The following is a 13,490-nucleotide window of genomic DNA, read 5'->3' as shown; positions in this document are numbered from 1 at the left end:
AGCTCCTTTGAATAAGAAATAAAATACATGTTCACATAGCTTTAAGCACCCTGGGGGTAGATAAGTTACAAAGATTAGGGTTTGCATAATTGGTGTAACTCAGAGTTTGCATTAACCTTATGAAGGGCAGCCATTTTTCATAGGTGTTGAGAATAATGTTAAAGAATACCAAAACCTAAGCCCTAACAATCATGAGAGTTAGCTTGGATTATTAAGCTAATTAAAACACTGGGGCTCTGGAGACATGAATTTTAATACACATTTTGCCACTAACTTATAATATAACCTTAGGCAAGAGAGCAGGTCTCTTTATTCTTTGCTTTCTTCATCTGTGAAGTGAACATTACCTTCCAGAGGTGGTGGTGCCGCATAGCAATGAACTGAGTAGAGAATACTGTGAGAATGGCATCCTCATGGTTACCGTGAAGGAGGGAGATAAAAAGGATGGAACATTGCTAAAAGAAACCCACAGACAGACAGGTTACATCTTATTTGTTCTGTGGGTTTATTGTTCACAGAGGAAATGGAATCATTTTGTTGTTTGCTATTTGGTTTAGCCTCCTAACCCCCTCAAATAGCCTTCAAAAAAAGTAAGTGACAAAACTTTTCAGAATATTCCAACAACCTAAAGATTAGGATAATTTATGGCCAGCAAATGTTTATTAAGATGATATATTTATATAATGTACCTTAAAAAGTGAGGTAAACAAAGGTCCATCTGGTCAAGGCTATGGTTTTTCCAGCGGTCATGTATGGATGTGAGAGTTGGGCTGTGAAGAAACTGAGCGCCGAAAAATTGATGCTTTTGAACTACGGTGTTGGAGAAGACTCTTGAGAGTCCCTTGGACTGCAAGGAGATCCAACCAGTCCATCCTAAAGGAGATCAGTCCTGGGTGTTCATTGGAAGGACTGACACTGAAGCTGAAATTCCAACACTTTGGCCACCTCATGCGAAGAGTTGACTCATTGGAAAAGACCCTGATGCTGGGAGGGATTGGGGGCAGGAGGAGAAGGGGACGACAGAGGATGAGATGGCTGGATGGCATCACCGACTCGATGGACATGAGTTTGAGTAAACTCCGGGAGTTGGTGATGGACAGGGAGGCCTGGCGTGCTGCGATTCACGGGGTCTCAAAGAGTCGGACATGATTGAGCAACTGAACTGAAGTGAGACAGTTACCTCTTCCAGAGTACTTACATCTATTGTTCCTTAATGAAAGCTCTGATGTCTATGTTACTGTTTACTGACCCACCAAGAAGCATAATTGGGAAATAAGATTATCACAGTGGATGATGGATGAGTATAGCACTCCTTGTACTAAGTGCTCTACCAGAATACAGAGTGGATGGGTGGCATCAGTGTGTAAAATATGGGCTTGAGTTTAAGATAAATTAGCCTACCTGTAGCACATTGCAATTTTCTATATACAATTAATTTATTTTACATCCCAAATTACTATTTATTAATTTGTGTAGGTTGTTCATTTTATTAAGTGAGTATTTCTGTGTGGTTTATCTGTAAGGTGACTTTTGAATGCTGTTCTTTATTTCATTAGTAATTTTAATAAATTTTATTCTGAAATCTTTCAGCTTCATCTTCAGCATTAAGAAATAACTGAAGTTCAGAAAGTTCTGTTTTCTGTATACTACTTCTAGGAGATTAGGGAAAACCTTTTTTTTTATTTCAACAATGTTAACAAAAATATATTCTTTCTCTTTAAAGAAGCATCTAAATTAATGTATAGTAAGCCCACACTGTGCCAGAAAATCTAGATTGAATATTGTTTACTCAAGAAAAACTTGGCTCAGTGCTTCCACTTCAGGGGACCTGGATTCAATCTCTAATTTGGGAACTATCCTGCAAGCCCTGCAGCTTAAACAACGAAAAAGCACACACTCTTAGGAATTCATTGGTTGTTCATTGATTAGGACTCTTGTGCTCTCACCCTCTCACCATCAAGGGCCCGGTTTTGATCCCTGTTCGGGAACAAAGACCCCACAGTCTATACCACACAGCCAACAAACAACAACAACAACAAAAGAATGGCTCATACCTCTCAAGAAAATGAAATTTCATTTTTCAGTTTTTTCACACTTGGATGGTTTGTGGTAATGCAATCATGGGTACTGGTTTGAGTATGTTTTCTTACATAGTATATGGCCTCCTTTTCAAGTCATATGAATAAAGAAACTGCAAATAGAGGAAAACAATTACAGAACATTGCATGAGGATATTTGGAAGGCATGAACTAATTGAAATGTCTGCCACACTAAATTGTTGCAAAAAAATTCAGAAGTATTGTTTGCTTAAATCTAAGGGACTTCCCCACACTAATATGTGTGTGTGTGTGTGTATACACATATATACATATCAGAAAGAAGTAGATCAGCTGGTTCTACTGAAACAGTTTGTATTTCTGTGTGTTAACCATGAATATAAATTCAGTAAGTAATAAGTGATCACAAATGAATCTTGTTTATTTTCGAGTAAACTGACATTGTTAACATTACAACATGCTTTCTAAAGTCATAATATAAACCAACACTGTTGTGAGTATTTCCTGTGCTTCATCAGAAAAGACAACCTCAAGTACTTATATATCCCCCCAAATGTTTGTTTTACAGTTCTATCTCAGCTCTTAAGACTAAGAGGAATTCTGGAGTGAAGGATGAATACATTAAACCTCTTATTAAGGTATTCTGAAAATTGTTGGTTTCATTTACTCTTTCAACAAACTAATCCATAAGTTGATGTCGACTTTATTTGACCTTCATGCAAGTGTTGCACTCTGAGGATAGAATGTGGGATGACTGTCTCTGTAAATGTTTTGTTTGAAAATATAGTCCAATAACATTGATTTACGGTGATGTCTAGTCACAAAACCCTTATGAATACAGCATTCAAAATGAATAGGACAGTGACAGTCCATCATTCTAGGGAAGGGGAACAGCTCAGCAGTATGAATCATAGACGTACATAACAAGTGTCACTTATAACACATTAATATTAAGGGATGTAGTTTACATTTTAGAATTACTCAGTATGCAAACACTGCGTTTCAACTTTGCAGTGCATACTTAGTCAACACAGGGAGCTTTATAGCAAAGATTTTATGCATTACAAAAATAGCCATTGACTTTTAACCCTATATATCTATTGGTAGCAATATTCTCTGGACTAATAATAATAATACTTGTAATAACAATAAAAGTATAATTGATTGCCAAGTAATTTCAGAGACCTCATTAACCTTTTAAGCTAGGGATTTATTATTTTATATGATGGAAAGATTATATTAGCAACATTCAAGGTAGATTCTGACTGAGATTTATGATACCTTACATATTTCTCAAAGGAATAGGAAATACATGTGTAACTATGTACTTATACTAAAGTAAATAACAGAGATTTTGCTGCTAACATCTTCCAGCTTACTGTTTTTCAGTTCCTCTGGAGACTAAAAAAGGATTATTGATAATTGATGAATAGCTCTCTACAATATGCCCCAAGAGTGGACAGAAAAAAAAAAAATTACTGATGTTATACAGACATTAGGAGGCAGTTTAAAGCAGCTTTAGTTGAATTGAGCAATAGGGAAACTTAAGAGTTTAACAGCTTTGCTAGCAGGTGTTCCTGTTGTAGTGGTAAAATGCTGCGTGTTTTACTCAATAATGGTGATAATACCATTGAGTTATCCCAAAACTGTTTGTAAAAACTCAAGTAATAAAAGCACATTATGGTTTCTCTTAGTCCAGTGTTGCTTTAAACCATGTGCCCCCAAATATGTCAGCTTTGAAAATGTCTCTTAACAGGGGGAAAATGAGAACTTTTAAAATGAAATTTGATGTAACCTTTTCTATTTTATTAGAGCCGCTCTTTGTCAGTGTATTTTTCTCAGCTGTTGAACAGGTCATTAACAATGTAAAAGTGTACTGTCACCTACATTTAAGGTAACTAATTATAATAAAAAAAATACTGCATTTCCCCATCAGGCTTTCAGATAATACAGAATCTCCTTTGGTTAAACCTCAGAACCTTTATAGACTTAAAAGCTTCACCTTAGGGCATGTCAAATCAGCTCACATTTTAAAAATGGCATTAGTTATTTAAGCCTGATTATTTTAGTTTGACCATAGAAATTTTTATTTGTTTTGGTTTAGGTTTTATTTTCCATGTAGGAAGTATAATAAAAGGAAAAATTATAAATGCAGATATACAGAGAGGAGAATTTAAAATAAGCAGAAAGACTGACACCAATGCCATAATAATGCTAGTTCTCTCCCTGAGCTCTTGGAGGGTTTTACTTTAGGTTCAGGCACATGAATAGGTTTTCAACCTAAGCTGTTCTTAATTAGAGCAACTTTTGTATGTCCCATCTCAGTGGTCAGCCATCCATTCAACATTTATTCATTTTCCAATGAGGCATCATGCCAGGTACTGAGGCTATACAAATGAAGAGATAGGAACTGACCTCCGGGGACTCAGTGTCCAACAGAAGATAAAAAAAAGGAAAAGAAAAACGCAGACAGGGTTATGAAAGTGCTATGAACAAAGTGATAGGAGGACACAGAGGAGAAAACACAAAACTCATCTGGAGCTTTCAGACAGTGCCTAAGGATGGCACTTACATAAAATTAGTAAATGGTCCCTGGGGACTGAGGGCATGCACACCAGAGTTTGAAGGACAGCACTTGCTTAAATCATGTTCAGAATTCAGTATACATAGTGATGTCCATTTTCTACTGTAAATGTATAGGTACAGTTGTATATCTTTTGAATCTCATCTCATGAATGTATCAACTGACTTGAGGTCAAGTTTATGAATACATACATTGACTAATAAAGTGTTATAAACAAGAATGAGATTAGTGATAACGGTGTGTTAGAGGAAAATGGCTGAATCTTCTACAGCTATTTCGATAATCAATGAATATTTTAACATAGCTTGGAAATAATATATTAAGATATGAACTTAAAAATAATTCTACTATAAGTTTAGCCATTATATATTCAAATTTACTGAAAGTCTTTTTATTGCCTGATTTGACCTCAAACAGGAATCACTTCTCTCAGCAGCCATGAAAGACTAGAATAAAAATCTGTTTAAATCCTGGTAAAATATTTTGTGCTTCCCTGGTGGCTCAGACAATAAAGAATCTGCCTACAGTGCAGGAGACCTGGGTTTGACCCTTAGGTTGGGAAAATCCCCTAGAGGTGGAAAGAGCAACCCATTCTAATATTCTTGCCTGGAGAATTCCATGGACCAAGGAGTGGTAAGCTACAGTTCATGAAGCATGTAATGGCATACATAGAAATAATTAAAATGCAACCAATTCTCAAAACACAACATAGAATTTTAAAAATTACTTGATGCATTATTGACGAATGTAAAAAACATTCAATATGGAAATACCAATATTTATTGATTTGTACTATTACTACTCTTACTAATTTAACTACTACTTCTCTAGTGGCTCATATGGAAAAGAAAAATGGCAACCCACTCCAGTATTCTTGCCTAGAGAATCCCATGAACAGAGGAACCTGGTGGACTGCTGTCCTTAGGGTCGCACAGAGTTGGACACAACTGAAGTAACTTAACATGCATGCATGCGTTGGAGAAGGAAATAGCAACCCACTCCAATATTCTTGCTTGGAAAATCCCAGGGAAAGAGGCGCCTGGTGGGCTGCCATCTGTGGGGTTGCACAGAGTCAGACACGACTGAAGTGACTTAGCAGCAGCAGCAGTGTCTCAGATGTTAGAGAATCTGCCTGCAATGCAGGAGACCCGGGTCAATCCCTGGGTCAGGAAGAACCCCTGGAGAAGGAAATGGCAATCCACTCTAGTATTCGTGCCTAGAAAATTGCATGGACAGAGGAGCCTGGTGGACTATAGTCCATGGGGTTACAAGAGTCGGACACGTGATTAAACCACTATATAACTACTGTTACTACTATAACTACTGCTAAAATCTCAGCTTTCATCATGTGTCACTCACTCTAATTGCTTTATAGAGATTATATCATTTGACAAATAAAACCCCACTGTGTTAATTATTTTATTTTTCTGATCTAACAGATGAGAAAAATGAGACTCAGAGAGGTGAACTTACTCATTCAATGTAATAAAATTAGTAAGTAGAGCAATCAATATAAAAACCCAACCCAACTCTCCGTGACTCAGAGGTTGCAACTGAAACCTCAATGCCATGATGTGTTATTATGCTAATATTTAATACATATAGGGATGGAATTTTCCAACTTTATGTATTGCAGTACCAAATTACGTAGATACTGGGACCACAGTCATGAACTTAGCAACAAACCCCTACATTTTATGATTTTAGAGTCATATTATTAATCCTTGAACCATGCTACCTTTTAATGAAAGCCCTATAAAACTTTGTATAGATATTCACTAAATATTCTATACTTAATATATCCCAGGGCTAGATTCTGCTTTGATTAAATGAAATCAAGTACAGTCATGTTGATTTGAGCTAATTATTAAATTAGAAAGTCATTATGTAAATAATTATCATGTTTATTCAGCCATTTAATGGTATGATTTTGAAGGCCAAAAATGCAGCATAGTCTATGTTCAGTCAGTTCAGTTCAGTCACTAAGTCGTGTCCGACTCTTTGCGACCCCATGAATCGCAGCACGCCAGGCCTCCCTGTCCATCATCAACTCCCGGAGTTTACTCAAACTCATGCCCATCGAGTCGGTGATGCCATCCAGCCATCTCATCCTCTGTCGTCCCCTTCTCCTCCTGACCCCAATCCCTCCCAGCATCAGGGTCTTTTCCAATGAGTCAACTCTTCTCATGAGGTGGCCAAAGTACTGAAGTTTCAGCTTCAGCATCAGTCCTTCCAATGGACACCCAGGACTGATCTCCTTTAGGATGGACTGGTTGGATCTTCTTATAGTCCAAGGGACTCTCAAGAGTTTTCTCCAACACCACAGTTCAAAAGCATCAATTTTTCGGCACTCAGCTTTCTTCACAGTCCAACTCTCACATCCATACATGACCACTGGAAAAACCATAGCCTTGACTAGACAGACCTTTGTTGGCAAATAATGTCTCTGGTTTTTAATATGCTATCCAGTTTGGTCATAACTTTCCTTCCAAGGAGCAAGCATCTTTTAATTTCATGGCTGCAGTCACCATCTGCAGTGATTTTGGAGCCCAATATAAAGTCTGACACTGTTTCCACTGTCTCCCCATCTATTTCCCATGAGGTGATGGGACCAGAAGCCATGATCTTGGTTTTCTGAATGTTGAGCTTTAAGCCAACTTTTTCACTCTCCTCTTTCACTTTCATCAAGAGGCTTTTTAGTTCCTCTTCACTTTCTGCCATAAGGGTGGTGTCATCTGCATATCTGAGGTTATTGATATTTCTCCCGGCAATCTTGATTACAGCTTGTGCTTCTTCCAGCCCAGTGTTTATCATGATGTACTCTGCATATAAGTTAAATAAGCAGGGTGACAATATACAGCCTTGACATACTCCTTTTCCTATTTGGAACCAGTCTGTTCCATGTCCAGTTCTAACTGTTGCTTCCTGACCTTCATACAGGTTTCTCAAGAGGCAGGTCAGGTGGTCTGGTATTCCCATCTCCTTCAGAATTTTCCACAGTTTATTGTGATCCACACAGTCAAAGGCTTTGGCATAGTCAATACAGCAGAAATAGATGTTTTTCTGGAACTCTCTTGCTTTTTCAATGATCCAGAGGATATTGGCAATTTGATCTCTGGTTCCTCTGCCTTTCCTAAAACCAGCTTGAACATCTGGAAGTTCTCGGTTCACGTATTGCTGAAGCCTGGCTTGGAGAAATTATAACTGAAAATGAGTATAGTAATATGAAAAAAAGATACACATTCTGTGATTTATTATATATAAAATAAACATTAAAAGACTATATGGAGAAAGTCACCAAAATTAGCACAATAATAGTGAAATTATGGGTGATTTATTAAAATGTGAGTTTTTTTGATAAAGTTTTAAAACTTAAAAATGTATGGATAAATATTCAAATAAAAGTCAAAGCATAATAGAAATTTGATTTCAGCTATTAAAACTGATTTTCTCCTGCTGACAGTGTATAAAATATTTGTCAAGTTTTTGCAAATATTTTTATAACTTAGACATAAATTTATGTAAAGAGCCCTTAATTCTGTAAGGTCAATTCTTCAGCTTTGGGTTTCTAAAATCTTGCATGTTTTATTTTGTATTTTTAAAGTAATATTTTTAGAAAGAATTATTATTAATGTTGTCTTTCCAAGGTTTCTTTGAACCACTATTTAATCTATAAAACATTGTTTAATCTAAGCTAATATATATTAATAAACACTCATATATATACATATATATATGTATATATATATATACATTTGTATATATGTGTAGTATATGTGACTCAGGGTATATATGATAATCTTTATTTACATTTAAAATAATCTGAACTATCATTTGATATTTCTTCAAATATTTTATTTAGTATTATTTACTAATTATACAATACCTGCTCCTGCATATTTTTCAACAACTCAGTTACAGTACATATATTTGATGGTGAAGTGAGACGTCTTGACAAAAACATCAGCAACTTCATGGAATCAGTAGAGGAAAAATGGAAATCCATATACGTTCTGAATAGGATATTAAATTTTACAATACTTTGCTCTCAAGTAAAACATTCTGTAAAGAAGTGGCAAGTAGCAAAAAGTAATATTGAATATAAACTAAAATTGTTCTATTATTAGTTCTTTACACTGCTTATCCAACTACAGAGTTTTTATGGCTTTAAATCAAGCTGAAATTTCATTCCTTATGGTTAGGAGCTTACTCAACTCTTGTTCTCATATCCTTTTCATTTTTATTTATTTATAATAATTGGTCTGCTTCTCATATCCTTTTTAAATCTCATTCTAGCCACTACCAAGATAGTCTTGAAAAGACTATTAATATGTCAATTTACCTCCCATATATTTAACCATAGTTAATATAACATCCTTTGAAAATAAAGAAGAAATTAGTTAAGATTATGGTGTTTCTTTCACTAGTATTCATTATAAAGCAAGTAGCTTAAATATGATATATATATCATAAATATGGTATAGTCTATGTATCATATCCTACACTAAAAATTTCAACTCTGAATCTGCTACTCATTTTAAAGAAAACAAGATCATGTTATCTTGAATTCTCTCCGTTTCCAAACTTTTGAAGTTAGCTCTCTTTCAAGTCATTTTTTACACCTGGTTAGCCTGTATTAAACATCCACAGGAGAGTACATGGCTCCTTGAAGACACATCTACTGTCTACTTCAATGGAACATTCATTCACAGTCTTCAGCAGAAACAAAGACTAGGTGTATCATAAATACTCATTGACAACTGATCATTTTCTATTAAAAATGTCTCAAAATATTGAAACAGAAGCTGAGATTTTATGAGTATCTAAAAATCTTAAAATCTGTTGATAGTATACAGAGATCTATTTGCCTTCTACAAGTAATAGCAGTAAATATTTCTGAGGATGTTCAAAGTTATATTAAGTATTTTGTTTATTCTATAATTTGATTTGGGAGTCTGATCAACCTGGCCTCCTCTGTGGAGGATTGGGAAAATGGTTATGTTTCAGTAATAAGGAAAAAGGTCTTAGGAGAATTTTGAAGGTCAGAGCTTCTTGATCTCTGACAAACACAGATTAGTGAAAGTGAAATTTCAAACTCCACCACCTCGGGAACAATTAGAAATAAATGCAGGAGCTGAGGGTAAAAGATAACATGAACATTAATATAGCATTTATCTTCCTATTCCCCTATTTTCTTCTCCTTGTATCTAATCCATAGTTTGGTATCATGTAGTGTCAGCTATAATCTTTATTCTGAATAAATGCAATCTCAAGGATTTATAAAATAAAAGTAATCATGTCTTCAGGAAATCTATTTTCCAGAATAGTTGATCAGTAAGACATATAGGAAGAGACTAAGTGGAGAATTTAAGTGATTATGCAGATTATCTTAAGTGGAAAGGGGGTGGAGAACTGTGGTAGGATTAAGGACTCAGAGGCCTCGAATGTCCAATGAGGCTGTTAATGTTTTTTCCAAATTTTCCAGTTAAATTCTAAAATCTACATTGAATGTGCAGGTACCACCAAAATGCCACTTTGGTTTGAGTTGTTTCCTTTTTTAAAATGGAAAACAGTTTACCTAATTTCACTGTTACTCATTTGCAAAGTGTAAGACCACTGTTAACCAGGAAATTATCTATAATAAAATATTAGATCGTATTTATAGTTTCCAAATAATTGACAATGTTAAAATGAATATTGATGAAAATGTGGAAAAAACACTATAAATTCCTGTGGCAGATAATTTTATTGTAAATTATCTTTCAGTTCTATCTATGCAAATCTATACTTGATATTGTAGACTTACAATATATTATGCTTATCTCCACACTTTTGTTTTAAAACATATTTCCATGATTTTTATTATTGTGATAATGATTTTTAATGGTTTAAAATTTTCTGTCCTACACAGAATAAATGTTACACAAAATAAAATGCTGAACTTAAAGAACTAAACACTAAAGGCAATTATTTTTACAGTATGTTGATACAACATGAGTACACCACCAAGCCTCTTACTTTATATATATTAAAGAATCACTGAATATTTTCTGATGTTCATAATGGTATCAAACTTTGAAAGCCAGTATGTGCGTACATGTAGACATGTGCTTGCATATCTCTATTACAGGTGGATACACAAAAAGTATTTCTGCAGCAATAACATTGAATATGAAACTAAAAACCATTGGTATACATCAGACATGTACATATTCTATTATATTAATGGACTTGGCTCAAGTGTCAATGCTAAATTATACATTAGGTTATCTCTTTATGCCTCACTTTGTCATTTGTAAAATGGGAATGTAAATGCCAAGCTCAGTTAAAAAACAATAAAGTCACATGATAAAGCAAAATAACAACAGAGCAAAATATATTCTATGTACATATCAGATTAATCTAAATGCTGATGGTTATTTATTAACAAAAGTAGATAGTATATTACCTGACGAATGTGGCATAAAAAAATCAGTATAGTGCTCGCTTCGGCAGCACATATACTAAAATTGGAACGATACAGAGAAGATTAGCATGGCCCCTGCGCAAGGATGACACGCAAATTCGTGAAGCGTTCCATATTTAAAAAAAAAAAAAATAAAAAAAAGAAAAAAAAAATCAGTATAGTGTTTATTTGTTTACAACATCTGTGATTCTCTAAGAATATTGATACCAAATTCTAAACCTTGGATTAAACCCAAGAACTACAAATGAAGAAAGTGAAAATAATAGGGATAGTTTTGATATTTGAATAACATATTCTAAAGAGAACAAATTAGCAAAAGAAGCTAATGAAGCACAGGCCATTATATCAATTCAGCTGGCCTCAATGGCAAATAATAGGTCATCAACTCAAATTAACTTAAACTATTAGCACATTTTCACATAATGAGAAAAAAATAGGAATTTTCTTTGATTGGTTAACATACTTGGTCAGAGATATTATCAGGGGTCCATTTTCTTCTCGACTCTGCAGTCTGATATCTTCAGCATGGAAGCAAAGTCCTCAGGATAGCTGTCTGTAACGATGCATGGCAGCTATAGCACTTCTAAGTATAATGTCCCTATATGGCATACCCAGTAAAATCCAAGTTCATCTCCTCCTGTTTCTCAATTCATGAGAAGTGTGTGTGTGTGTATTCTGTGCTTAGTTGCTCAGTCATGTCCGACTCTGCAACCCCATGGACTGTAGCCTGCCAGGCTCCTCTGTCCATGGAGATTCTCCAGGAAAGAATACTGGAATGGGTTGCCATGCCCCTCTGCAGGGGATCTCCCAACCAAGAGATCAAACCCAGGTCTCCTGCATTGTGGGTGGATTCTTTACCGTCTGAGTCAGCAGGGAAGACCATGAGTACTGGAGTGGGTACCCTACCCCTTCTCCAGGAGATCTTCTCAACCCAGGAATCAAAATGGAGTCTCAGCATTGCAGGTGGATTCTTATCCAGCTGAACTAGCAGGGAAGCTGTGTATGTATGGTGATGGTGGTTTAGTTGCGAAGTCGTGTCCAACTCGCTCGAACTGTAGCCTGCCATGCTCATATATCTATGGGATTCTCCAGGCAAGAATACTGCAGTTGGTGGCCATTTCTTTTTCCAGGGGATCTTCCCAACCTCGGAGTCGGAACCGGGTCTCCTGCATTGCTGGTAGATTCTTTACCAGCTGAACTATGAGGGAAGCCCTATATATTGCTAACTTGGGTCCAACTATTTGCAACCCCATGGACTGTAGCCTGCCAAAATCCTCTGTCCATTTGATTTCTCAGGCAAGACTATTGGAATGGGTTGTTTGCTTCTACAGGAGATCTTGACCCAGGAATCCCACCCCTCCTGCATTGGGAGGCAGATTATATACTGCTGAGTCACCAGCAAAGACATCTCATTGCATAAATATTTACAAATGTCTTTCCTTCATGAGATTTGTGTTTCTCAACAGCATGAACCCCAGAGTCTTCTAAATGCATAAAATCTACTAGATGATAAATGTCAAACAAGGATTTAGGTCAGTCGCACAGCCATGTCTGACTTTTTGCGACCCCACGAACAGCAGAATGCCAGGTCTCCCTGTTGATCATTAATTCCCAGAGTCCACTCAAACTCATGTCCATTGAGTCAGTGATGACATCCAACCATCTCATCCTCTGTTGTCCCCTTCTCTTCCCAACTTCAATCTTTCCCAGCATGAGGGTCTTTTCAACTGAGTCGGCACTTCACATCAGGTGGCCAAAAAACTGGCATTTCAGCTTAAACATCAGTCCTTCCAATGAACACCCAGGACTGATTTCCTTTAGGATGGACAGGTTGGATCTCCTTGCAGTCCAAGAGACTCAAGAGTCTTCTCAAACACCACAGTTCAAAAGCATCAATTCTTCAGTGCTCAACTTTCTTTATAGGCCAACTCTCACATCCATACATGACTACTGGAAAAAACATAGCCTTGACTAGATGGACCTTTGTTGGCAAAGTAATGTCTCTGCTTTTTAATATGCTGTCTAGGTTGGTCATAACTTATCTTTCAAGAAGCAAGTGTCTTTTAATTTCATGGCTGCAGTCACCATCCACAGTGATTTTGGAGCCCAGAAAAATAAAGTCTGTCACCATTTCCACTGTTTCCCTATCTATTTGCCATGAAGTGATGGGACCGGATGCCATAATCTTAGTTTTCTGAATTTTGAACTTTAAGCCAATTTCTTCAATCCCCTCTTTCACTTTCATCCAGAGGCTCTTTAGTTTTTCTTCACTTCTGCCGTAAGGTTGGTGTCATCTGCATATCTGAGGTTATTGACATTTGTCCCAGCAATCTTCATTCTAGCCTGTGCTTCATCCAGCCCAGCATTTCTCATGATGCACTCT

At 36.2% G+C, this 13,490-nt stretch overlaps 1 non-coding gene across 1 annotated transcript; it reads left to right on the top strand.

Annotated features, from left to right (window-relative positions):
• Positions 1-11,120: 11,120 nt before the first annotated feature.
• Positions 11,121-11,227, top strand: LOC122437431. Its single transcript, XR_006268258.1, has one exon. It is a non-coding gene; the product is annotated as a U6 spliceosomal RNA (small nuclear RNA).
• Positions 11,228-13,490: the final 2,263 nt, after the last annotated feature.

This window comes from Cervus canadensis, chromosome 2 (genome assembly GCF_019320065.1).
Source record: "Cervus canadensis isolate Bull #8, Minnesota chromosome 2, ASM1932006v1, whole genome shotgun sequence".
Taxonomy (NCBI): Eukaryota; Metazoa; Chordata; class Mammalia; order Artiodactyla; family Cervidae; genus Cervus; species Cervus canadensis.
Note: the sequence above shows the minus strand (reverse complement) of the source record. Positions and strands in the feature narration are given on the sequence as shown.